Source organism: Gopherus flavomarginatus, chromosome 1 (assembly GCF_025201925.1).
Source record: "Gopherus flavomarginatus isolate rGopFla2 chromosome 1, rGopFla2.mat.asm, whole genome shotgun sequence".
Taxonomy (NCBI): domain Eukaryota; kingdom Metazoa; phylum Chordata; order Testudines; family Testudinidae; genus Gopherus; species Gopherus flavomarginatus.
Window position 1 is genome coordinate 77,287,976 of NC_066617.1, and position 27,796 is coordinate 77,315,771.

At 43.9% G+C, this 27,796-nt stretch overlaps 1 protein-coding gene and 1 long non-coding RNA gene across 5 annotated transcripts in view; both read right to left on the bottom strand.

The window, feature by feature from the left end:
* The window catches only part of PPP1R12A (protein phosphatase 1 regulatory subunit 12A), a 232,753-nt gene that overhangs the window by 193,783 nt on the left and 11,174 nt on the right, over window positions 1–27,796 (bottom strand). The gene's annotated exons all lie outside the window — the stretch shown is intronic.
* LOC127042741 (uncharacterized) lies at window positions 20,907–24,948 on the bottom strand. Its single transcript, XR_007772042.1, has 2 exons — window positions 22,448–24,948; window positions 20,907–21,502 (listed from the first exon to the last, which is right to left on the bottom strand). It is a non-coding gene; the product is annotated as an uncharacterized LOC127042741 (long non-coding RNA).

Here is a 27,796-nt window from a genome sequence, read left to right on the forward strand (position 1 = left end):
AGGTCCAACCACGTCTTCTTCACTCACATAGCAGAAGGACTTTGCCCTACGCCACCTGGCTCTGCTTATTGCCTTCCCTTTGGCTTCCAACATGCACAGCCAAACTGATTATAGCTAGCCCAACCTACCTTGGCCCTGGGTAGGCATTAACCAGAGCTGGGTGGTGTAATGGCAAAGCTCTTCCTTGCTGGCATGATGGAGGGGAAGGCTAGGCCAAATCTGAGTGGCACTGCAACCTGATTCATGCGTTCCTGCTGCTCCACCACAGAAAGACTGATACGTGGGGAGCCCAGGCACCAGGCTCCCCACTGGCAAAGGCTCCAGCTCCAACCTACACCACCCAGCTCTGGTTACCTCCTCCATATTGGTGAAACTGTACCCTGCTCTCATCACCCCATGCTGGAGGGCCATGGCCAGAATCAGATTAGCTCTCAGCTCCCAAACAATAAGCCAATGGGCAGGCAATAACTGGAGCTGGGTGGCATGGCACAGACTTGGAAGGGGAAGCAGAGCTGAACTGAGTAAAGCAGTATGAGGCAGCAGCAGCTTTACTAAAAGACTGTATGACTCTGTGACCTGGCTCAACCTTAATGATGTATGACTCACCAAAGGGTAGTTTGGAGTTTGTGGCCTACCACCTTAAAGTTGCTCATCCTTGTTCTATACTTCTGATGACAGCTTAGCAAGTTTGGGGCTCTCTTCCTTTTGTTGCCTCCAGCTGGTACACAAACTCCTCACAGTTCCATGGCTACCAATTTGCCTCTTTTCCAGAGGCCACAACGATGGCAGATCTGTAGCAGCATGGCAGTGAGTGACCAGGAAGTCCTTCTATGCCAGTCATGTCACCTCACCATTGCAAAAGGATGGTGGAAGGGAATTAAGTGCAAGTTAAGTAAAAACAAGCCTGTTCACCACTGTTTCATGCCCTTCCACAACACAGAGAGTGGCTAAACCCAAGCCTCTGTAGACAGGGAAATATACATATGTAAGGTAACATCTCCCCACTTTTGAGTGCAACCTATGCCTGCAAAACTATAGGACTGTGCCCTTCCCAAGGGTTAGGAGAGCAATGATCAGTGTTACGGGAACTTTTAAGGTCTCACCTTGATTAGTAAAAAGAGGATTTTAGGTATGGCCTAGCAGATACAACTAGCTAAATCCAACCATTATTTTTTAGTCAAGAAATTCTATAGTTTCTCACCACTTTCATCCGGTCTTGAGGAATCCCTCTGAGATGTCATCTTTGGCTACTCTTTATTACACTTTGCACCACAAAATGGTGTGACACACCACACTGCTAGTACTCACCAGTACAACAGTACGCAGAGGACAGGCATCATGTCCATGCCATTGTGACTATGTTAATGCCAGTGCAGAAGTTGAATTCTGGTGGATACCAAGAATATGCAAGGGGTTGTTCTGATGGGTGAAATGCTTGTTTTCTTTTCTTACTGACAGCCCTGGTGGAACATCAGCTTCAGAAGGCAAGAGTAAAACACACTAACCACCTGCAAGCACATCCCATACTGAGGGATGGAGCAATTGTCCGATTAGGAGCAACATGCTGAGCACAGATCTCGTCTATGTTCAGAATGCCTACTGCCATCTCCACATGGGCAGAGTTAAGGTTGTGGGGGAGACTACATTTCCTAGCTATTAGTCTTAAATTTAGCCACTTTTTTGAAAAGAGATGAGACAGTACCAAGTAACCTTATGTCTGTATTAGCACAATACTACTAAATATAAAGATAGCTTATGTCCAATTTAAAGTAAAGTAGATATAAGCCTGGTGTAAAAAGATTTAAGCATAAACAGAGGTTTGCACTGCTTTAGCCAATTGATTTTTAGTTAAAACTGGTTCAACTTGTGTACTTCGACAAGGACTCAGTCATTGATTCAGGCTGTGTGCAAATGAAAGATAACATTTAATTAGTTTAAAACTGTTTATAATTGGAAGGGCTGGCCATGAGGACTAAAAGACTAAGTGAGAATTATGGTTCTGCTGAATCTGAATTTGCTATACAGGTCACATAAAGCAGTCCAGATCCAGACCATAAGGCCCAAGTTTGACATCAGTGGCCTACATATAGTTTAATACTTTTCCCTATCGTTTTGAAATTGATCCTAGCCCATACTCAAAATGAACAATTGTACTTTGTGTAGAGCCCTAGTTCTGAATCAGGGGTCCAGAGCCCCCGGGGGGGGGGGGCCTCAAGCAGGTTTCGTGGGGGGGAGAGGGGGGGAGAGTCCATGCAGGGCCAGCATTAGTCTCGCTGGGGCACAGGGCAGAAAGCCGAAACCCCACCGCATGAGGCTGAAGCTCAGGTTCCTGAGCTCCGTCACCCAGGGCTGAAGTTGAAGCCTGAGCAGTGTAGCTTTGTGGGGGCCTCTTTGGCATGGGGCTTTTATATGCAGAAACACAGTTGTGGCATAGGTGGGCTATGGAGTTTTTATAGCATGTTGGGGAGTGGGGCCTCAGAAAGAAAAAGGTTAAGAATCTCTGGTGTAGAGGGCCAGAAGCTTCCTACACACAATCCAAATTCTTGGTCTCAGATATATACAGTGAGGGCCCCCACCCATCCCAAAACACACACACTCTATGTAGACGTGTATGTTATCCATTTTTACTTTGCTTTTTATTTCTGGTGGCCTGATGTCCACTTGTCCTTGTGTCAGTTTGTGATCTGTGGCATCTTAAATAGGAGCTCGAAAAAGGCTTCAGTCATTTTAATCCCCACCTAGACTAGTTCCTGTACAAATACTGATCACTCCTGGATTCTTCGCGTTTCTTTGCCTAACAGCCATACCCTGGATGAGAAGACATTAGCCAGAATGTGTGTTTATTTAAAGAGTCATATATTTAAGGCATGGGGGGGTTACCATTCTAGATTAGTGTTATTTCATGGTTCTTTAACAAATATACTTAGAGAGCACCTACCTACAGAGAGTTAGTAAAGCACATGTGAGCAACGAAAGCTGAGGCACATGGGAAAGGGGGGAGAGGGAAGAGTGAGTTCCCATTCCTCAGTTTAAGATCATGATTAGTGTGCTCTAACAAAGACAGGGTTTTTAAAAGATGTATCCTAATAATTTTTAAAATGCTCCTCACATTGCAATAGAGGTGTCATAAACAGATAGTTAAGGGTTAATGTCTCTTTTACCTGTAAAGGGTTAAGAAGCTCAGTAAACCTGGCTGACACCTGACCAGAGGACCAATGGGGGGATAAGATACTTTCAGATCTTGGCGGAGGGAAGTCTTTGTTTGTGCTCTTTGTTTTAGGGGTTGTTCGCTCTTGGGACTAAAAGGGACCAGACGTCAATCCAGGCTCTCCAAATCTTTCTGAATCAGTCTCTCATGTTTCAAACTTGTAAGTAACAGCCAGGCAAGGCGTGTTAGTCTTATTCTTGTTTTCTCAACTTGTAAATGTTCCTTTTTTGCTGAGAGGATTTTATCTCTGTTTGCTGTAACTTTGAACCTAAGGCTAGAGGGGGTTCCTCTGGGCTATATGAATCTGATTACCTTGTGAAGTATTTTCCATCCCGATTTTACAGATATGATTTTTACTTTTCTTTCTTTAATTAAAAGCTTTCTTTTTAAGAACCTGATTGATTTTTCCTTGTTTTAAGATCCAAGGGGATTGGATCTGGACTCACCAGGGATTGGTGGGGGGAAATGAGGGGGGATGGTTAATTTCTCCTTGTGTTAAGATCCAAGGGGTTTGGATCTGTGTTCACCAGGGAATTGCTGAAGTCCCTCAAGGCAACCCAGGGAGGGGAAAGTTTTGGGGGGACAGAAAGTGCTCCAGACACTGAAATTCTGATGGTGGCAGTGTACCAGATCTAAACTAGTAATTAAGCTTAGAAGTGTCCATGCAGGTCCCCACATTTGTACCCTAAAGTTCAGAGTGGGGAAGGAACCTTGACAGGAGGTCAGTAATCCTATCTCACAAGACAATTCCTGGTATTACAATCTCCACATGGATTGGCTACCAGAAAAGTGTTGATAATCTAAATATGGCTATGGTTTAAATTCTAAACCATGAGAAATTTTAGTTGTTTAGTTACAGTTCACTTTTGTTCACACAAGCACAAAACAAGGACAACCTAGAAAGCACAGACCAGCTGGAATTTTATAGGCAGTCAAGGAAAACAAAGAACCTTAAACAAAATATTTTAAAATGTAGAAAAGAAACCTATGGAAAAACAGAATCCTCACAAATAGTTTACTAGTCTTGGCCACAATTCAGAGAAACATCCCTATATATGCTCTCCTGAAGTCATGGCCCCGCTTGGAACAACCACCCCCGCCACACACACACCTGAGACTCCTGATCAGGACACCAAAGGCAGAAAAGTCTACAAGTGGAATTGATTGTTTTGTTTTCAACGTAAGCGGAAGCAAAGTTAGTGCTTTCCATAAGCTAACCAAAAATATTTTAAATATAGTTTTATGCAAGGTGTTATGCATCTAAGTTTGTCATGTGAATACGTAACAGGGTACTGTGCAAAAAAAAAACCCGCAAGATTTTGTATGTGGGAAGATAACTTGATTTATTCTGAAGTCTTAAACTGAAGATTTGGAATTTACAGTCAAATTTTATCACAAGTTACAGTTCTGTCACACACCAAGACACTAGTGTATTCTTTAGTTATTCTATCCCAACTTTCGTTTACTCATTCATTTACATTAAAACACATAGCTCATCTACGTATCTTAAACTACTGAAATTTGAAGACTAAGGGCTTGTCTACATGGTGATTTAGTGCATGCAAGTCAGAGTCAATCTACAATGCACTAGCTGGCCACATGCACCCTAGTACCGTACACTAAAAGTTCCGTAGTGTACTCTGAATTACGAATGTGTCAAAGTGCACTATGGAACTTTTAGTGTGTAGTAGCAGGGTCCACATGGTGACAGTGCACTGTGAATTGACACCCTGGCTCACATGCACTAAACCGTTATGTAGACAAGATAAGATTATTAGTCACAGTCCCTTCTGTGTGTATTAATGTTGTCAGAAGCCTCTCCCCCATGCCAAAATATAGCCAGAAACCAGAGAAATAATGGCATTTAGAGAGCTTGTTAGTGTCAGATAAATCTTTTTTCTGCAAGTGGCAATGTTCCACAACACAACAGGACATCTATTCTAAAAGTGACTTTGTTGCTCATTAGATAATCTTTTGGACATTAGGAAAAACTTCCTAACTGTCAGAGTGGTTAAGCACTAGAATAAATTGCCTAGGAAGATTGTGGAATCTCTATCATTGGGGATTTTTAAGAGCAGGTTGGACAAACACCTGTCAGGGATGGTCTAGGTACTTAGTCCTGCTATGAATGCAGAGCACTGCACTAGCTGGCCTCTCAAGGTCCCTTCCAATTCTATGATTCTATAATTTGATTTCCCATTTAAATTTTAAAAGGAGCTTTGAAAATAAAGTTATAAATTCTCAAAGTACTTATAAAAGCATAAAGCCCATCACTTGGCAAAATTGGCAAGAACCACAACTTTATACTGTTTAAAATTATGCAGTGCCAAGATACAATGTGCTCAGGTGTTTGTCTGGGGAGGAAGCCAATAGAATGGAATTGTCTTCAGCCAACATGCATGAGAACAAGTCATAAAATGCTTAATTTTCATATCCATGTTAAGGATAAGATTGTTTAACTGTCTTTCTGCTAGCTTCTACTCTTGCCTTGTATTGAATAAGTTTTTCCATTACTAGAGACAGGTTTGTTTTTATTGGATGCCTTCACTCCAAGTATGTTTAGAATGTCTACGTTTTACAGGACCATGGTTACAATGAGATTAAAAACTGCTTTTCTTTTAATACTTTTCAATTTTTTGTTTCAGCAAAAAAGTTATGGCCTTCTGTTTATCCTATAAACACCTATTTTTCCAAAAAAGATACCAATTTAAATGATAGTTTTGTTTGCCACAAAATTATATGCAATGATAGTCACTTTACATTCCTATACATTTTAATTCAGAGGTAAATAATCAATGCATTATAGCCACGGTTCTTTAAATAGGGATCATTATCTACTGGATTTATAGGACAAATGAAAACTAGAGAGGCTGTATAGATCTTAAATAGTTTCCTTTCTACTGTGCTCTGTTACAAATAAAACTTAATTGAACAGTAAGACTTTTCCAATTTTCTTCTTTTAATGTTTTTTGGCTGAAGCCCTGAGCCACCATGTCCCTGCCCCCGTAACCCCTGGAGTTTTCACAGCATATTGGGAAGCCTCAGAAAGAAAAAGGTGAGACCGATAAAAACAGGGGGTTATTGGGTTAATTCACTGATGTACTAATTCATCTTCCAGAAACAATTCACTGCTTGCAGTGGTTTACAGCAGACATGTTTTTGTTAGTCTATTTAATCCAATATTTTGCTCAAAAATTTAAGTCAGTCTGTAAGCACAATTTTACATTTCATAGGTTCTCACAAGTTTTTTCTACAAAGATTCAACTGATCAAACTGTTGGACAGCAGAAATGCTAGCAAATGTCACAGTACTCCACAATTTATATATTGTAATATTTATAAGGTGCCTATCAATTTCTGGGGGTCTGTACAGAGAAGTTTAGATGATCCTATAAAAAGTCAGCCAATTACCTGTTGGAGGAAAGTTAGAGTTAGGAAAATAATTGCAATTGTATCTATGATTGTATTCCTCTCTCTTCAACTGCTGCACGGTTTTCTTTTGGAAGCTCTGCTGAGTAGGAACCACATCCTCATAAGTTTGTATAGCAACTAGCATAATGGGGGCACCATTCATATTGGGACATCTGGTGCTATTGTAATAGATGACAGACCTTCTGTACGATAGGATAAAGCAGAAAAGTTACTGAACACCTCATCTTTTCTTTTCTAGGGATAGAAACTCATGCTATTCAAGTGGCTTACCTAGATATAATTTTTGCAAGGAGAGGGAGGAGGAAGAAAGAAGGGAGCAGAGAACAAGCCAAAAAAAAAAAAGAAAACACTGAAGAAATGCAAGCAATGCCTTGTGAAAGAGGCACCTGCTCTAAAGGGATCCTAAGCTCTGATGGAACATAGGCCCTCCAAGACATTAGACACCCACAGCTGTGGATTTCTTCAAGTGCATCAAAAAAGGGTTTCCTCCTATGTTAATAAGCTCTGCCACAGGACAGCAGAGATAAAATAACTTTAAGGGGTGGGGAGAAAAGAAAAAATAAAAAAGGCTGAATAGAGAAGCCTTCCCTTTTAAGCACCTGTACTCATGAGCACAATTCCTGGAAGAATTGTTCAGGGAATCCCTTAAAATTTCCACATCCAGGGAAACGCCTAATCTGCAGAAAGTTCCTACATTGAGTATGCACCTACTCTTGCAAACTATTCTTTACATTGTTAAAAAATCCATTTGAGTTCCCTTCCGAGGCACCTACTCACACCCACAGACATAGCTACATGTCCCCCAGTGTAGAACAGGATATTAAACTGACTTGTGGCAACTGGAGGGAAATGTCTTTGCTGCGTAACACACTGGGCCTTAATATCAAGCGCTCATGGGGCTCAGAAGCTGCCCTTTGAACACCCTGGCATGATGGACATTCTGCAGCAATTTTAATTTAACATTTGTTTAAAAACAAAGCCAAAATAAAAGTGTTGCAAACATAACATTGATTCTTTGCAAAGAAACTGAGGAACACTGCCAACCAAATTCTCTCATTGTAGGGATTCCCAGAGTTCCATACAGGCCCATTTCAACTGGGTTCCCTCCACCTTCATTCCTACTGCTATTCTCCCTCATTTGCCCTATCCAGGAATCAATGTCTGCCACATGCTGCTTCTTGGAAAGGAGAGAATTTGAAATGACCCTGGTGGCTTGTGGCTAGCTTTGCCCAGAAAAGGGATGAGTCTCAGACAGGCAAGCGAGTTATTGAAACTAGCTAGTCTGTTCTTCCCAGATAGATTTCTAAAGATATGCCCATTCTCATACATTTCTCAGGAACTATTAGTGAAGATTTGTCAGCGTTTAACCAACCCAACCAGCTCATGTTCAGCCTGGAAAGATGGGGCTTGTAGCAGCTCAAGGAAAAACCACAAGCTTTAGAAAACCCAGGATAATACTGATGAACAAGAGATGCTGAGTGTGCTCTGGGCAAGATGAAGAAAGAAAAGTTCCTCTGCAGTTCACTTATATCCTTTTATGGACAGATCAGGAGTATGAGATACAAATCCAATCAACTCTCCTTTGTAACCTGGAGAACAAAGAGACCAGCCAGGTCCTGACAGGACAGGAAGAAGGAAAACAGTGTCAGGCACCTCTCTGCAGCAAAAATGGTGGCTTCCATGGCCAAAAATGCAGAATTCTGTTTTAGGAACAACCAAAAGTCAGTAGTTTTTAAAACATGGAGCATACAGGCCTTACGTCAGCCTCAACTACAACAGAACTTTATGCATTCCCCGCAATCACCATGACACTCAAAGGTTACTAAGGCAAAGGCCAAAAAAAAAAAAAAAAAAAAAAAAACCCCACAGAGATTTTGCTGACACTGAGCCCTGAAGTTTTACTTCTCCTCTGGTCCAGCAGGTGTCTGAGCCCTTCACTGAGAATAAATTGCCTCTAGTCCCCAGCTGTTACTTTATGAACTCTAGGAACACACAGTTGGCTCTAGCCCATGAAACAGACATTTGCAAAGCATCACACCAGGTGTCCCTTCAAGACCAAAGTCATAAAGATCCTACAGTTACAGTTAAAATTATTAAATATGTTTCTCCAGTGATTCCAGAAGAGTCAACATGTCTCTTCAAACCATCCAATTCATGGGGATGACAAACTGTGTGTGAGCTCTTAGAGTTAATACAAATTCAGAACTGATTGGGAAAGCATGTGTTACATGGTACTTCTCAGATAGTGCAGCCATGCAGTGCTGGTGCCAGTAACAACCTGCTGGTATGGCTAAGAACACAAGAACGGCAATACTGGGTCAAACCAACAGTCCATCTAGCCCAGTACCCTGTCTTCCAACAGTGGTCAATGACAGGTGCCCCAGAGGGAATAAACAGAACAGGTAATCATCAAGAGATCCATTCCCTGTCTCCCATTCCCAGCTTCTGGCAAACAGAGGCTAGGGACATCACCCCTGCACATCCTGGCTAATAGCCATTGATGGACCTATCCTCCATCAATTTATCTAGTTCTTTTTTGAACCCTGTTATAGTCTTGGCCTTCACAACATCCTCTGGCAAAGAGTTTCACAGGTTGATTGTGCACTGTGTGAAGAAATACTTCCTTTTGTTTTACTCATTGTTTTTTCAGTACTTAGTCTTGTATAAAAAACTGACTAAACCTGTTTTTGCTAAAAACATGCTAATGCACAGCTGGCCAACAATGTTCATGGGCTCCTAAAACTGACAACTAAATTTGCTTGTCCTGTATTCACAACTTTACTTACACAATTTTTCCACAACTTGATGCAATGAACTGCCACAACTTTCTTTGCAAGCTAGCAGATTTGAGATAGATATCTGCATTATCATCAGGTGTGTCTGCTAGAAGAGGAAGAAGGAACTCAAGACTGTACTATCAGTCATCTTTCATTCTCTTCCTGTTGTGTACTCAACCTATGACTACAATGGTGATCAACACAATAGCTTATTTATGAAAAGCAGGTGGGTGAGGAGGCTGATGCTGCACAACAAAAAAAAAATTGGGGGGGAGGGAGGAGGTACAGAAATCTGGCTTTGGTTCAAGTCCTGGGTAAAAGTGAACTAGAAGAGATAGGTTAGCTGAGCAGGCAACTGGCAGACACTTCTGAATAGCATCTCTCTGAGTTCATGTTCCACTGTGATGCAAGAACTGGAGTTATTGAAGTGGAACAACTTTTAGCAAGTACGTGAGAGAACCCACCACTGTTTTTTCATTCATGGAAATCAATGCAGGGTGGGAGAACTTAATGGATATGCCGTTGCACTTCTGGCCAGTATCTCTTCTCCATGCCTTTCCCGTGATATCCAAACACTGTGAAAAATACAAGAAGAGACCAATGGCTTCACCATTCTGGTCCAGAGGCCTTAGGCACTTGGAATGGCAAGTTCCTATCAGTCCAGGTGATTTGAGGGGAAGAGACTTTTCTTCAAGTCAGCTGTCAAGCTTGTTTCATTCTAATACTTAACTTTAACAAAGACTTTCACCAGGATATTAAAGATGCAATGTTGCTGCCCTGCAACTAAGGTATAAGCACATACATTAAAATGTGCTGAGAGATGTCTAGCAGGTTCTCCAGCAAAACAAGACTTGGGTATGTCTAATGCAGTGGTTTTCAACCGTTTTCATTTGCGGACCTCTAAAAATATTTCACATGGATATGCAGACGCCTTTGGAAATCACAGTCTGTGGACCGCAAGGGTCCACAGACCACATGTCAAAAACCACAGGTCTAATGTAAATTATCAAGCAAAGGGAATATTTTTGGAAAAACTAAATTTCTAGGTCTTCATACATCACAGAGAAGCAAAAGGTGATACCATCTTTTTTAATCTTTTGTAAATCAGAATGTAGATTCTCCTAAAGCTGGAAAATAACTGGGATATTTTCCCAAAAAGAGGAGCTAAGTCTCCTGTGGCTGTCAGGGCTGGGCCTGCCTCTTGGAGCTGCAGCGAGACAAACTTAATGGCGGGCCTGGATAAATGCAGAAATACTTGCGTAATGAGTATTTCAAAAGCCAGACTAGCTTACTGATTCACTTGGGTGAAGGGGTGGCATTTTTTAAGACCACTCAGAAGCTATATCTGCAAAAAATAGGTCTGCTCTGCTTATTGAGTAGTAAGGAGCATATTCTACTACATCTCCAACTACAGTGACTTCCTGCTCAGGCTTCCAGGTTCAGCCCAAATAGTTCTTCATAAGCAAAGAGGATCTTCGAGAGATCATACTCCATCTATCTATCTAAGGCTACTTCCATGCGTAAAGTCAATGGTCAAGCTACAAAACTCCATGGACTAGCCATTGCTGTTTCATAAGTAATCACAGCCCATTGGGATGGAAGCTGAAAGTGACTGCTGCTGTGTCCTTTCTCCCTCCACCCCACATCCCCTTTCTTTGAAAAGGTTCCAGCTCCTTCAATGTATGGTGAAAGGAGTTAAGCACTCTTTACAGATTTAGAACAGAAAGATCTCATATTAAGCTCTTGTACCCAGCATCTGTGGATACCAGTTGATGAGCAATATGACAGAGCAAAAAAGTTGCAACAAAATGTCGGTAAGTCATTGTACTCTATGGAGGACACTTCTTTTCTCATCCTTTGTCTTGAATACTGCTATATCCAGGAGCTCCTGGAACAGTCTACAGTCTCTCACAATGTGGCTCAGGTCATGAAAAACATGTTCGAGCTGAATAACCTGATGGTAAGTGCTACCTTGCAATAGCATTACTTGTCAAGCTAAAAAAGAAGCCTAGAGACAAAGACAGCAAAGGATAACGTGTGAAACATGACTTGGGGTCCTCAGTTTTAATTAGACCACCTCAGATTATCTGTTCAAAGAGAACAGCAAAGGAAAAGTAGTCAGAGGATTCTTAAGTCTTCAGTTGTGTCAATTTCAGCACACTGCAATACATTTCACTCACTAACACAGAGGGGGAAAACTTTTTGGCCTGAGAGCAGCATCGGGTTTTGGAAATTGTATGGAGGACTGGGTAAGGGAGGGTGGTCATGGCCCAACCTTCACCTGCCCCCTCCAGGAGTCCTACCCCATCCTCCCCCGTTCCCTGAGAGCCTCCACCCCGGGACCCCTGACTCATCCACCCCCGCCCCAGTCCCTGTCTCCTGACCACTCCCAGAACCCCTGCCACCCCATCCAACCTCTCCTCTCATTCCTGACGCTCTCCCCTCCCCAGGGACCCCTGCCCCATCCAATCACCCCTTCTCTCTGTCCTTTGATTGCCCCCAGAACCCCTGCTCCTGACTGCCCCCCACCAGCCCATCCACCCCTCCCCTCATTCCTGACGGCCCCCTCAAGACTCCTGCCCCATCCAACCACCCCTTCTCTCTGTCCCCTGACTGTTTCTTCCTTCCTGACTACCCGTCGAGGATCCCTGCCCCATCCAACCACCCCTTCTCCCTGTTCCGACTGCTACCGCAACCCCTGTCCCTGAAAGCCCCCCCATCGCCCCATCCAACCCCTCCTCTCATTCCTGACTGCCCCCTCAGAACCCCTGCCCCCATTCAACCCCCCTATTCCCTGGCCTCTGACCACTCTGAACCCTATTCACACACCGCGGCCATCCCTCGAACTCCCCTGCCCTCTATCCACCCTCTCCCCCCACTCAGCATGCTGGCTGGAGCATCAATGGCTGGTTGAAGCTACAGCCATGTCATAGCCACTGCACAGCACAGAGCACCAGGTCAAGACGGACTCTGCAGCTGCGCTGTCCCAGGAACTCTCTGTCCAGAGCACTGCGCTGGCGGTGGAGGAAGCTGAGGCTGCGTGGGAGGGAGAACAACAGGGGAGGGGCGGGGGCTAGCCTCCTGAGCCAGGAGCTCAGGGGCCGGGCAGGAGGGTCCCACAGGCCAGATGTGGCCCACCTCTGCACTAACTGGTGGGTAATTCAGGCAGGACCTTGTCTTATGAATGAATTATTTACCAAACTGGTGATTGTGACATCTATTTTAGGTAGCAAATTAAATTTTTAACTGAGGGCCTAAGAACTGACAAAGCAATTCTGAAAGCCTTTTGATTTTGTTTGCCTTCCCATTTTTACTATCGCTTCTCCCCCACCACCACCACATGCATCCCCTCTCTTACTCCAAAGACATAAGAGATGCACATCTTTCTCTAATCCCACTTATTCTCAAATTACTCCTTTCCAATGGGCTAAGCACAATTATTACCTTACTCTGGCTGTATGGTATATGTAAACTAGAAGAAAACAGATTATCCGTCACTCGGTATCCTCTTCTAAGCTGGCTTTGGCTTTGTTTATTGTGGGACTAAAATGTCATGGAAAAACTTGCTTAGATGCTTACAATTTCTTCCCTGAGACTATTGCTTTTTGTGATTTAAAGAAGCTGACAGCACAGTATTCAGCTCAACTACTTTCAAACTATGTTTTATAACAATGAACCCAAGTTTAAGTCCTGTCATCTGAGTCAAAGGTCATTGGGACCTTTGGCTGATATGTTCAAGACCTGGAACAATTCTAGGTTAAATGTCTTTAGAAATCAACTCTTAACAGTCTGTGACCAATAAACCTGAGTGAATCCAATACCAAGCCAGTGAGAACACAGTTCAACTGGGATGTCCAGAGTTCAGCAAGGATGTTGATCCTGTACTCCACAATTATACTAAACTAAAAAAAAAATTAACATTTGCTTGGCTTTACAGGAACAGATTCTTCTATTCTTCATACTCAATCACCTGTCTAAAGTAGGGAGCTGAAATGGATGTTCCAGAGGCATAATTTATGCCTTCACATTTTAAGTTCTGTGCTAGGAACTAAAGAGCCATGAAATGCTGGCAGCTGTCAAAATTTTCATTAGACAAAAGGTAGGTGATGTAATATATTTTATCAACTTCTGTCGGTGAAAGAAGCTTTTGAGCTAAACACAGCTCTTTTTCAGGTTCAGGAAAGGTACTCAGTGTCACAGCTTATTTGTTGTGGGAACAAGGTGGAACAGATTGTTGAGCATAAGTAGTTAACAGTCTAAGGCCATGTCTACATCTAAAGTTTTGCAGCGCTGGTTGTTACAGCTGTATTAGTACAGCTGTATAGGGCCAGCGCTGCAGAGTGGCCACACTTACAGCAACCAGCGCTGCAAGTGGTGTTAGATGTGGCCACACTGCAGCGCTGTTGGGCGGCTTCAAGGGGGGTTCCGGGAACGCGAGAGCAAACCGGGAAAGGAGACCCGCTTCGCCGCGGTTTGCTCTCTCGTTCCCGGAGCCACCCAGCAAACCGCAGGGAAGGAGACCTGCTTGCTCTGGGAACGAGAGAGCAAACCGGGAAAGGAGACCCGCTTCGCCGCGGTTTGCTCTCTCGTTCCCGGAGCCACCCAGCAAACCGCAGGGAAGGAGACCTGCTTGCTCTGGGCTCCGGGAACGAGAGAGCAAACCGGGAAAGGAGACCCGCTTCGCCGCGGTTTGCTCTCGCGTTCCCGGGGCCACCCAGCAAACCGCAGGGAAGGAGACCTGCTTGCTCTGGGCTCCGGGAACGAGAGAGCAAACCGGGAAAGGAGACCCGCTTCGCCGCGGTTTGCTCTCTCGTTCCTGGAGCCACCCAGCAAACCGCAGGGAAGGAGACCTGCTTGCTCGGGGCTCCGGGAACGAGAGAGCAAACCGGGAAAGGAGACCCGCTTCGCCGCGGTTTGCTCTCGCGTTCCCGGAGCCACCCAGCAAACCGCAGGGAAGGAGACCTGCTTGCTCTGGGCTCCGGGAACGAGAGAGCAAACCGGGAAAGGAGACCAGCTTGATTACCAGAGGCTTCCTCCTTCCACGGAGGTCAAGAAAAGCGCTGGTAAGTGTCTACATTGGATTACCAGCGCTGGATCACCAGCGCTGGATCCTCTACACCCGAGACAAAACGGGAGTACGGCCAGCGCTGCAAACAGGGAGTTGCAGCGCTGGTGGTGCCCTGCAGATGTGTACACCTTCAAAGTTGCAGCGCTGTAACTCCCTCACCAGCGCTGCAACTTTCTGATGTAGACAAGCCCTAAGAAGAGACCATTCAAGGTGAAGTGGCCCATTAATGCCTCTGCAGCTCCAAGAGGCAGGCCAAAAGAGGGGGCTAGTGGGTTATAGATTATTGTAATAAGCCATGAATCCAGTGTCTTTATTAAGACCATGAATTTTAGCATCTAGCAAAGTTATGAGTTTAAAGTTCCAGGCTCACCTTTGGATGGTGTTATTCAGGTTTCCTTTGAGGACAAGGACTGAGAGGTCAGATACAGACTGATTATTTTGTGATAAGTGTTTGCCCACAGCTAATATTGCATTTGTGTATTATTTTTCTGTGAGAGTTCATTTGAGAACACAGTGATTGTCTGGTTTCACCCACATAGTTGTTATTGGGGCATTTAAGGCACTGTATGCGACAAACCCCATATTATGATAGGCATGTGTAGGAGCCACGGATCTAGGAAGGTGTGTTGTTGGGGAGCACTGATCATCGTAGCACTGTAAATAGGTCTGCAGGTTGTGTATCTTATGGCTGAGTCTTGTGCCGTTTGGAGCTGGTGAGCCCTGGTCTGTGGAGAACTTGCATCTGATAAGCTTGGCAAGGTGCGGGGGTAAGGGGGAGTGTTTGAAGGCAAGAAGAAGGGGTTCAGGAAAGATATCTTTCAGGATGTGGTTCCCATGGAATATGACTTGTAATTGTTTCACGGTTCCAGTGTGGGTGGCAGATTTTCTTGAGTCATTGGCTGAATGGAGGCATAAACGAAACAAAACAAAAAAAATTCCGAACTTCTACAGCAGTTAAAAGAGATCTCTCTCTAGTAGTTAGAAGTATAGCATGGTTCACTGGTTATGGTGATTTACTAGGATTCATGAGGTCTAGGTTCTACTACCAGCTTTGCCACTGATCTGTAGTGTCTCCTCGGCAAAGTCATTTCATTTCTATGTGCCTCTTTCCTTCCTCCACCCCATACTATTCGTCTGTCTTGTCTATTTATAGCGTAGTTCTTCCACGTAGGGACAGTCTCTTGCTATGTGGGTACACTGTACAATGGGGTCCTGATTTTCTACTGTAATATAAAATAAGTCACAACAATTATGCAAACACTCTGATTTAGAGCTATACTTTCTACTTGGATGTGGGGCTTTTCAACCAGGTTTACTAGGAACCAAGTGGATATACCCAAGAGCAGAATTTAGGCCTCTTGTTTATTCCTGACATTACATAAAGTATAAAAAAAGCTTAAATTTGGTACAAAAAAAGTATAAATTTTGTAAGAGTTAAGATTTTAACATCAGCTATCAATATTTACATACATTTTAAAATTACTATACAATATTTGTAACAAGTTCTTCTGGGGTCTGAGGAGTCCACACCATTAGTTCCTACAGAATTTAATCTCCCATCTCCACCCACACCCTACTTACTTATATTGAAAATTTTAGGCTGTAAAACACATACTGCAGTAGTGCTTTTGGTGGCTTATTTAGGAAAGTCTTTGAAATCCTTAGCATGTCTACAACAAAAAAAAAAAAACTCTAGACAACTAGGTAACATCATCTCTTTCTGAAGAGAGTTTCTGCAGAACTGTACCTTAATCAGGATGTCCCCCAGAATCTTCCTTTTGCCTTAGCTCCCACCCACCACATTTTTGATGAGTACTAGGTATTTCATAAGATTTTCAAGCACTGACATGACAAGCCACCTGTTCTCGAGAAAGGTGCCCCACTCTTCATAGCAGCAATTCAATTTTTAAGATACTTCAGTTATTGTACCTTATGACTCTGGTATTTTGTATTAAGTCATTTAAATGAAAAAAGCTTTGCTGTACACTTCTGAAATTGAGACTTTACTGATGTTCCTCCGTTTCACACTCCCCTCCAAAACAGTAAGCCCAACTGTGGCTTTTCTCATCCCAGAGAATCTGCTCATGGCCAGACTCCAGCGTGCTCATATGTGGGTGGCTTTCTGCTGCAAGATAGATGCCAGCTCCAGACAGAAAATCAAAAGTGATTTTTAATCACCCAGAGGCATCTTATCCACTCAGTCCAAAGAGCCATAATATTGTTCCATTAATGGGCAGATCTTGACCTACAGTTTGCCCTGCTTAAAGTTCAGTACATCAAATGAGGACAAAGTTCTACATGTACCTGAAAACAAGACCCTAGGTATTATCTCAGTACTGCTACCATTCCTGCCCTGCTGTGAAGAAGAAAAATCCTGAAGCTGGAGAATATAGCAGCCTGCTGTAACAAGCCATTTTACCTAATGGCTATGGCTGGATTATGTTCTCCCCTAGAAAGAAAGTCCATAATCCTAGGTAGAAAGAGGAAGGCTTTGGAAAAAAAAAAAAAAAACAATCCAAAAAACAACCCTCTCCTGGCTGCAGGCTGCTACCAAGTATTGCTGTATCACTGCCAGAGTGCATCCACATTTAGCAACCATGGCGAGAGAATAGCTTTTCTGCCAACTCAACTGTGTGGACACAAAATGAACCCATCAGCCAGTTAAAATAACTGGCTAATGAGAAAAGTTAAGATTGTGTCCTGGTTATTTTTAGTAAAAGTCATGGACAGGTCATGGGCAATAAACAAAAATTCATGGAAGCCATGACCTGTCTGACTTTTGCTGCTGCAGCTCCATGGTTTCCCTCACCATCGTGATGGCTGGGAGCTGCAGGGTGACCTTATTTCCCAAAGAGAAAATGGGACACCCCCAGCTGCTCGCCCAAGGAGCCCCCCACCCATGCAAGGCTGTCGCCCATTGCTGGAACCCTGGAGGGCCCGCTAAAGAGTCTGTCACCTGTCGCTGGAACCTTGCAGGGGAGGGCCTTTGCAGAGAATGTCACAGAGATCTCTGCAAAAAGAACAGGAGTACTTGTGGCACCTTAGAGGCTAACAAATTTATTTCAGCATGAGCTTTCGTGATATTTATCTCCTGTCTGTGTGTTCCATTCTATGCATCCGAAGAAGTGAGCTGCAGCTCACGAAAGCTTATGCTGAAATAAATTTGTTAGTCTCTAAGGTGCCACAAGTACTCCTGTTCTTTTTGCGGATACAGACTAACACAGCTGCTACTCTGAAACCTGTCATTATACAGAGGTCTCTGGAAGTCACAGATTCCGTGACTTCCATGACCACTGTGACAAACAACCTTACTAATGAGTAATAAAAATATAGATCTAGGTACAGTATGAATGGGATGGATGTAGGCTGACATATGATAATGAGGAGTGATATCTTGATGTCGCATATTTACTCAATGATGTGGTTATCACCTTTGCATAAAGACTGTTTGGACTTCAAAACTAGCTGCCAAACCAAATACTCAACTTATCTTAAAAGACAAAATGCATTCCTGTTCTCTACATAGCACATCTCTTCATTAACAAATATTCAGTAATCAGAATTCTGATGGCCAGTTTCTTGATGCATGGAGTAGACTACAGCTTGTCCTTCCAAACTAACCTGGCTTTTTAATACAGGTTAGTAAAGTCATTTGAAGTTGTAGATTTTTCTAAAGAAACAGAAATGATATAGATCTTCACAAGATGCTTGGTTTTTTAATGTTTTGGTTTTTTTGGTCGTAATAGTAAAGATTTTAGAGGGTTGTTCTGCTAGAAGCTATTACTGCATGCTGTCCTGACCAAAAAGTGTGCTGTGCTGCCACAAAATTGACTGCTGCAAATAATGCTTAAAATCAGTGTTAAGATATCTACTGTCCAACGGATATTTGAAAGATTCAGCCACTTGAGACCTTCTGACAACACTCTAATGAGAAGGCAAGAGAACAGAATACATCTGACTTGCAGGCCAATAAGGCATTTTCTTCCCCCCTGAACCTCTGAAACAAAAAGGTGGAGGATTACTACACTAGCACAGTTTAAAATTTTGCCCTTTAAGGGGTCAGGGCAAAAGTGTGCAGAAAAAGTTTAGACTCATTTAATGGGCTTTAGAAATCAAGTCTTTGCTGAAAGTTAGAAGATTTATTATTTAATTAAGGACGTTTCAAGCTATTCAAATAAAAAGTCCAATTACAGAAATCAAGAGCAATGTTGTAGGACGTACTTCAGACTTGCAATGTTTTACTCGCCTAGAGTAATTTGAGGGGTAAGATTTAGGATGAAACCTTGACTCATTTAAAGTCAATGGACAAGACTTCCATTGATTTCAGACTTCACTGGAGCCAAGATTTCACCCTCCTTCCCCTCATTTAAAAAAAAAGGGGACAAACTGCATGTAGGATATTATTTTAAGGATTTTGGAAGACTTGCATTTACGGATCCATTCCTGGGTTATCCTGCCATATTTTTGTCATTATTATAATTACAGCTTGTGACACCTCAAGCGTCTGAATCTTATTCATAAACTTGGCAAACTAAAAGTTTGTTTTTTTAAAAAAAGGCTTTCATTTTTAACTTATAGATATGACAGAAACTGTGACTCCCACACCTTTATGAATTATGGCCAAACTCCTACTACAAATACATTAATGCTTTCATGCAAGTGTTTTCGCCATTAGGAGATGGGGAACAAGCAGAGTTAACGTATATCTACAGAAGGAGGAATAGAACCCAGATTCCCTCACTCCTAGTACTGCACTTTAGCCACAAATCTAGCCTTCCCTGTCTGTAACTCGCCTTATAATAAGATAATTTCCTGCAGTGCAATTGTCATTATGATCACAGCTTGATAACAGTTATCTCCCTTTCAGAGGAACAGCAGAGTAATTAAAATATTCTCGGTACTTTCACGGCTCTAAGGGTATGTCTACACTACGGGATTATACCAATTTTACAGAAACCGATTTTTAAAACACATTGTATAAAGTCGAGTACACGCGGCCACACTAAGCACATTAATTCGGAGGTGTGCGTCCATGTACCGAGTCTGGCGTCAATTTCCGGAGCATTGCACTGTGGGTAGCTATCCCATAGTTCATAGCCGCCAGGCAAGAAGGCGGCGGCTACGGCACAGCGGCGACGAGAGTGATGAGGACAAGGACACAGAATTCTCTCAAACCGCGGGCCCCTGCGCTTTGGAGATCCTGCTGGTAATGGGGCAGGTTCTAGCCACTGAACGCCGATTTTGGGCCCAGGAAACAAGCACAGATTGGTGGGACCACATAGTTGTGCGGGTTTGGGACGATTCCCAGTGGCTGCAAAACTTTCACATGCATAAGGGAATTTTCATGGAACTGTGTGACTTTCTTTCCTCTGCTCTGAACACCAGAATACCAAGATGAGAGCAGCCCTCACAGCTGAGAAGCGAGTGGCAATAGCCCTTTGAAAGCTTGCAACGCTAGACAGCTACCGGTCAGTTGGGAATTATTTGGAGTGAGCAAATCTACTGTGGGGGCTGCTGTGATGCAAGCAGCCAAAGCAATCGTTAAGTTGCTGCTACGAAAGGTAGTGACTCTGGGAAATGTGCAGGTCATAGTGGATGGCTTTGCTGCAATGGGATTCCCTAACTGTGTGGGGGGTGGGGGGGGGGCGATAGATGGAACCCATATCCCTATCTTGGCACCGGAGCACCAGGGCACCCAGTGCATAAACCACAAGGGGTACTTTTCAACGGTGCTGCAAGCACTGGTGGATCACAAGGGACGTTTCACCAACATCCACGTGGGATGGCCGGGAAGGGTTCATGACGCTCGCGTCTTCAGGAACACTACTCTGTTTCAACGGCTGCAGCAAGGGAATTACTTCCCAGACCAGAAAACAACAGCTGGGGAGGCTGAAATGCCTATAGTTATCCTGGGTGAGCCAGCCTACCCCTTGATACCATGGCTCATGAAGCCATACAAAGGCAGCCTGGACAGTAGTCAGGAGTTGTTCAACTACAGGCTGAGCAAATGCAGAATGGTGGCAGAATGTGCATTTGGCCGTTTAAAGGCATGCTGGCGCACATTACTGACTCACTCAGACCTCAGCCAAACCAATGTCCCCATTGTTATTGCTGCTTGCTGTGTGCTCCACAATCTCTGAGAGAGTAAGAGGGAGACCTTTATGGCGGGGTGGGAGGCTGAGGCAAATCACCTGGCCGCTGATTACACGCAGCCAGACACCAGGGCGATTAGAAGAGCACAACACGAAGCGGTGCGCATCAGAGAAGCTTTGAAAATGAGTTTCATCATGGGCCAGGGTATGGTGTGACTGCTGTGTTTGTTTCCCCTTGATGAACCCTCCCTCCCCGTGATTGACTCATTCCCTGTAAACAACCCACCCTCCCTCTTAGATTACAGCTTGCTTAAGGAAATAAAGTCACTATCATTTAAAAATCATGTATTCTTTATTAATTCATTATAAAAAGAGGGAGAGAACTGACAAGGTAGCCCGGGTGTGGTTTGGGAGGAGGATAGGAGGGCAGGAAAAGGCCACTAAAAAAATTTCAAAGTAATGACAGCCTTTTGGTTGGGCTGTCCATGAGGGTGGAGTGGGCAGGTGCACGGAGCCTCTCCCCATGCGTTCCTACACATCTGAGTGAGGAGGATATGGGGTTATACAGGGGCTGCAATGGCACTCTGTGATCCTGCTGCTGTTCTTGAAGCTCCACCAGAAGCCGGAGGATGTCAGTTTGATCACGCAGCAGCCCCAGAGTTGCATCCCGCCACCGCTGATCTTCCTGCCTACACCTCTGATCTTCCTGCTGCCACCTCATCTCGAGCATCCCTCCCGTCCTCACGTTCACTGGTATCTTTCCTGTAATTTGATACCACGTCCTTCCGCTCATACAGATGAGCTCTTTCATTGCAGGTCACTTCCATCATTTCCGAGAACATTTCATGTCATGTCTTTTTTTTTCCCCCACCGCCTTATCTGAGATAGCCTTCGGGACGGAGTAAGGAGGCTTGAAAAATTTGCAGCTGCATGAGAGAGGGGAAAAAAGGGAGAGAAGTATTTAAAAAGTTACATTTTACAGAACAACACTTATACTCTTTCACGGTGAACAACACTATTCACCTTACATAGGTCACATTTTGCATCTTAATATTGAGTGCCTGCGGCTCTGGTGCTACAGATCTCACAGACACAGGTCCGGGCAGCAGAATTCAGCTTGCATGCGGCCACGGTAAGCCATTGTCTTCTGCAGCCTTCATATATCCAGCGCCCTTCTTTAACAAATAGCAAGCAAAGCCTGTGCAGTGCTGCTTCTTTCCTGTTAACTTGCAGCAGCAGAAACCATCCCCTCCATCCAATTATCTGGGATGATCGCTTTATCCCTCCTCCCACCACGTGGCTGGTATCATGGAAGATTCCCTGCTACCCAAACGCGAAAAAGCTCAGTGCCAATCACCCGCCCCCCTTCCCCCTGTTTAGCTACCTGCAAGGATGGATTTCTTTTAAACAATAGGCAAACAGCCCAGCAGGAATGGCCCCGGTCCCCTTAATTAAATTCCGGAATTTCAACCAGGTTACCATGAACAATATCACTCTCCTGAGGATAACACAGCGAGATAAAGAACGGATCTTGCTTCAATGCCAGTAAACACCAGGACCATACGCAGCTAGGCTTTGTCATGCAATGATACCAGATTACTTGCTACATGCATGGCGTGGTCAAGTGTCCTACCATGGAGAACAGAATAAGGCTGCCCTGCCCAAAAACCTTCTGCAAAGGCTTTTGGATTACCTCCAGGAAAGCTTTATGGAGATGTCCCTGGAGGATTTCCGCTCCATCCCCAGACATGTGAACAGACTTTTCCAGTAACTGTACTGGCCGCGAATGCATCCCAAGTCCTCAGGGCAAATTAATCATTAAAAAACGCTTGCTTTTAAACCATGTTTTATATCTACAAAAATACACTCACCAGAGATCCCTTCCATGGCTTCATTGTGTGGGATAGTGGCTTGGGAGGCTGGGAGGGTAATTCCGTCTGGGTGAGAAAAAGCTCCCGGCTATTGGGGAGAACGGAGTGCTGTGTGCTCTCTGCAAGCTCATCCTCCTCTTCCTCCTCCTCCTCCTCATCTTCCCCATCCGCAGAATCCTCAGCCATGGCTGAGATTACCACCCCCACCTCGGAATCCACGGACAGGGGTGGGGTAGTGGTGGCGGACCCCCTAGAATTGCATGCAGCTCAGCGTAGAAGCGGCATGTTTTCGGCCCTGCCCTGGACCTTCTGTTTGCTTCTTTGATTTTCTGGTAGGCTTGTCTGAGCTCCTTAACTTTCACACGGCACTGTACTGAGTCCCTGGTGTGGCCTCTCTGCATCATGGCCTTGGAAAATTTTTCAAATGTTTTTTCATTTCATCTTTTGGAACAGAGTTCTGTTAGCACAGAATCCTCTCCACATACAGCAATCAGATCCAGTACCTCCCGTGCGGTCCATGCTGGAGTTCTTTCGATTCTCAGGAGACTGCATTGTTACCTGTGCTGATGAGCTCTGCGTGGTCACCTGTGCTGGTGAGCTCTCCACGCTGGCCAAACAAGAAATGAAATTCAAAAGTTCACGGGGCTTTTCCTGTCTACCTGGCCAGTGCATCCGAGTTCAGATGGCTTTCCGGAGCGGTCATAATGGTGCACTGTGGGATACCGCCGGAGGCCAATACCGTCAATTTGCAGCCACACTAACCCTAATCTGACATGGCAATACCAATTTCAGCGCTACTCCTCTCATCGGGGAGGAGTACAGAAACTGGTTTAAAGAGCCCTTTATATCGATATAAAGGGCCTCGTTGTGTGGACGGGTGCAGGGCTAAATCGGTTTAACACTGCTAAATTCGGTTTAAACGTGTAGTGTAGACCAGGCCTAAGATGCATGGGTAGAAGTTGTTGGAAGTTTCACTTTTGCTGTTCAGAGTGCTGAGAACAAAATTTTATCTGCATCTTTACAGTAGGCATGGTCTTGGGGTGGGGGGAGAAATAATGAAACAAGTAGACCAAATTACTCATTTTCTGCAAAAGAAAAAGCTACAAGTAGCAGTAGTATAGGCCTATTAGGAAAGTTCTGAGCAACAGTAGTAAAGCTAGATCATGGGTGGAGGGCTGGATGATGAAAAGGGGAGAAACAAAGACGAGCTTGGTCACTTCTCATTGCCTCACATTCAATCCTCCCCCCGCCTCCAATCAAGAAAGGTAAAACTATTTCTCCTCCATAGCTGAAGAGCTGGGAAAACTAGAGAAGAAAAAGTTGTATTTGGCACCAAGGTACTACTATTCTGGGACATGTGCGGGGAAGAAGGGGGAGAATGGGGAGTTCCTAAGAGTGTCTTCACAGCAGGTTCACATCCACGGCTGGTCCATGCCAGCGGACTTGGGCTCAGGCTGCATGGATGTTTCACTGCTATATAGATGGTTCTGGGACCCTCCCACTTCACAGGGTCCTAGAGCCCAGGCTCCAACCCGAGCCCAGAAGCCTACACAGCAATGAAGCAGCCCCGGAACCTGAGGATCTTGAATCAGCTGGCATGGGCCAGCCATAAGTTTTTCTCTACTATGTAGACATATCCTTTGATGCTTTTACAAATTACCTGCAATGATTGAACTAGTTCTGTGCCAAGTGAAAAGTGGAAAGCTTTGTCTGACAAATTCTGAGAGCCTAAAGTTATTGATTTCTGCAGAATTTAAGAGCCTTTAGATGGGCTAGCTTTCTAGTCCCTCTCCTTAATCTTCTAAATTATCTGAACACAAACCAATGCTGTGTTATCCTTCTGAGTCAGCAAGCAGCTCCAATGGCTCAGCTGCATCAAATGGTATTCCCCAATACCACCATCTTGAAATTAAGATTAGGAGTTGTAAAACTAGTCATTCAGAACTCCATGCAGCAGAGAAATAGTCAAGAATTATTAGTTCCAGGATACTGTCACAAAAAGCTATAAGCAAAGACAATCACTAGAGACAATCAAGGAATAAGCATACTCCACAAAAGGTTCCAAACAGCAAAGCAACAGAAAGCTCCTTTTTTGCAACAGTTATTGGGAAAACATAATTTGAAATTTAACACATACTGGCCAGAGGATAGTATAAAGAACTGAGACCCCATGCAAGAGCCATTGACTACACCAAGGTCAGCAACCTTTCAGAAGTAGTGTGCCAAGTCTTCATTTATTCACTCTACTTTAAGGTTTTGCATGCCAGTAACACATTTTAATGTTTTTAGAAGGTCTCTTTCTATACGTCTAAAATATATAACTAAACTATTTTTGTATGTAAAGTAAATAAGGTTTTAAAAATGTTAAGCAGCTTCATTTAAAATTAAACTAAAATGCAGAGCCCCCCGGACCGGTGGCCAGGACCTGGGCAGTGTGAGTGCCACTGAAAATCAGCTCGCATGCCACCTTTGGCACGCGTGCCATAGGTTGCCTACCCCTGGACTATACCCTGCTACTTTATTTACAAGCAAGCTGGGGGTTATCAAGGACTAGGCTTCTCAGAAAGGCACTGCTTCTGGACCCCAACTAAAGCTCCCTTTTACCTAAATTTGCCCCCTTCCACCTCCTCCCCCCCCCAGTAGCTAGTCTAGTAAGTTAAGACTTATGTATTTATTGCATAGTACTATATACTAACAGAAGTTGGGGGGGGGGGACTTGTAAGATTATTATCCTCCCACTGCAGCCACAGAAAGTGTTTCATTTCAAACACTTCCAAGACCAAAATATTTTGCAATACCAAAGTCAAAAATAAACTTCCCTAGTGAGGAGTCCTGTGTTCCAATTATCCAGCAAGCAAAGGGACATACAGGGGTTAACAAGAAGACCCATCCTGGTCTATTTTTTGTACTGGCCTCCAGCTAGGAGATACCAATAATTACGGTTGCCCAATTGTCTAATCACACAAACCTAAACACCCTTGCCCCAACACAGCCCATGAAGCCCCGCCCCTTCTCCAGGGCCATGCCCCTGCTCACTCCATCCCCTCTCTCCATCGCTCACTCTCCCACACCCTCACTCACTTTCACTGGACTGGGAAAGGGGGTTGGGGTGCAGGAGGGGAGGTGGGCTCTGGGCTGAGGCTGAGGGGTTTGGAGTGTGGGAGGGGGCTGCAAGCTGGGCCTGGGGCAGGGGGTTGGGGTGCAGGACGAGGTGTGGGGTCCGGGCTCTGAGAGGGAGTTTGGGTGCAGGACGAGGTGTGGGGTCCGGGCTCTGAGAGGGAGTTTGGGTGCAGGAGGGGGCTCAGGACTGAGGTGCAAGAGGGGGTGAGGAGTACAGGCTTCAGCTGGGCAGCACTTACCTCGGATCCTGGCCAATGGGAGCTGAAGAGTCAGCTCTTGCGGTCAGGGCAGTGTGCAGAGGCCACCTGGCTGCCCCTATGCCTAGGGGCTAGAGGAACATGCCAGTCGCTTCCGGGAAACGTGGAGTGCCAGGGCAGGCAGGGAGCCTGCCTTAGCCTTGCTGCGTCCCCGACCAGACTTTGGCCTATTAAAATCTCCTGGATTGCCTTTAATAGTCACTGAGAGACTGAGGCAGATTCTGGGAGGGTTGACAACCCTAATAAAGATTCAAATGTGTGCAGTTCTAGTAGGTTTTTTTAAAGAACTGCTTTGAACCAAGAGGTAATTTTTCATCTTCAGTGCTACATGCAAGATCTTGTTTTTACGTAATCCAGGAGTTCAGAATTGTTCACCTTAGTTGAGAAAAGGTGCTAAAATTTGAAATAGACTAGGGGTGTGAATGACATGGCATGCCGCAAATAGCATAAAAGGAGCAATTATTTGCTGTTTTAATTCATATACTAAGTGAAATTAAGTATTGGAGGGTTAGCGTAGAGAGAAAATAGTCACACCGCACCTCTGTTTAATTAAATGTCTCTTCCCAAACTAACAGTAGAAAATAAATACTAATACTAGACCTCCTATGTCTTAGTCAAGTGACCAGAACACCAGTAAGACTCTCTTACTGTATCTTCCTACAGTCACATAAAAATACATTTCCCTTAATACGCAAGTTAGGTCTCCATTACATAAAGTGACATGCTGGTATCAGTATTAGATACCCCTTTTCTACACATGCACTTTGGCTATATACAGACAAGTGCCAAGTATTTGGTTAGATAATCTAAAAAGATGATACAAAGAGCACAAGCAGCAGTACATGTCTAATAAGGGGACTGCATACAGAAATTCACAGACAGCCACGGTATTAGTGCAGCACACCCTCTCTGCAATGCTATTCTTGAGAGCCAAGAAACTGACATTACACAAAGATTATCCTTACAAACAGAAAGTGTTAAGCTGTCTTTCATGGAGTTGGAGACAAATCACATGCTCTATTCAAACTAGCTTTAATCACTTAGGGCCCTTATAATAAAGTGCACAACAAGTTTCACAGGTCAGACAAAGTGAGAATGTACATTTTCTAATATTGTGCAGTTTTATATAACTTGTGTTTTCAATTCCATCTGATACTGACTGAGGAGGCCTCTAGGCATAATTAATACAATTACAAACTTTACTCTTTACCTGGACTAAAACCCAAGCGAAGGATGGCACAAGAGAGTCTTCTACTTATCCTCGGCTGAGCCTTTTATGGAGGACAGACACCATCAAGTCATAAAGCCCCAGTACAGACTGATTTTTAGACCAAAACAATTTACGTGTGAAGTCAACTGTAGATTACTAACACTCATTTGAAAATGTGTTAATGTAGACGTAAAGTTTAATTAAATGCTGAGGCTTTTTAACTGGCTCTTCTGGTAAGGTCTCAAGTTTTACAAAAATGCTGAAGACAAGATACATAAAGTTAAGGTCTTGGTCCTGGAAACACTAATGCAGTTATGTAAAGTAGTTCACAATAATAGAATAGTCTGATTCCAGTGGCCATTCATGTGAGTAAAGCTAACCGTGTGAACGTTTACAACATTGTAAGGTTGTATTTATTAAAACTTTAGTGGCACAAAATCTCATTTCAAAACAAGACTGAAAGTTTAGACTTTCAGTACATTAACAAAATTATCAAGCTTATTTTTTGTAAATACACAGGCCAAAGTTTTCAAAACAAGGATCCTAAACCTACATTTAAGCACCTATGGGTATGATTTAAAAAAAAAAACCAAAAAAACTACATGATTTAGAAGCACAAGGCCAATGAAAACTACAAACTTATGAAAAAAAAAACTTAGCCTAGTCAAAGAATTTCAGCTTTTCATAAGTCCAACAGGTTCACAAATTCCAACGTCAGAAGGGAAAATTGTGATCATCTAGTCTAACCTCCTGTACAACAGG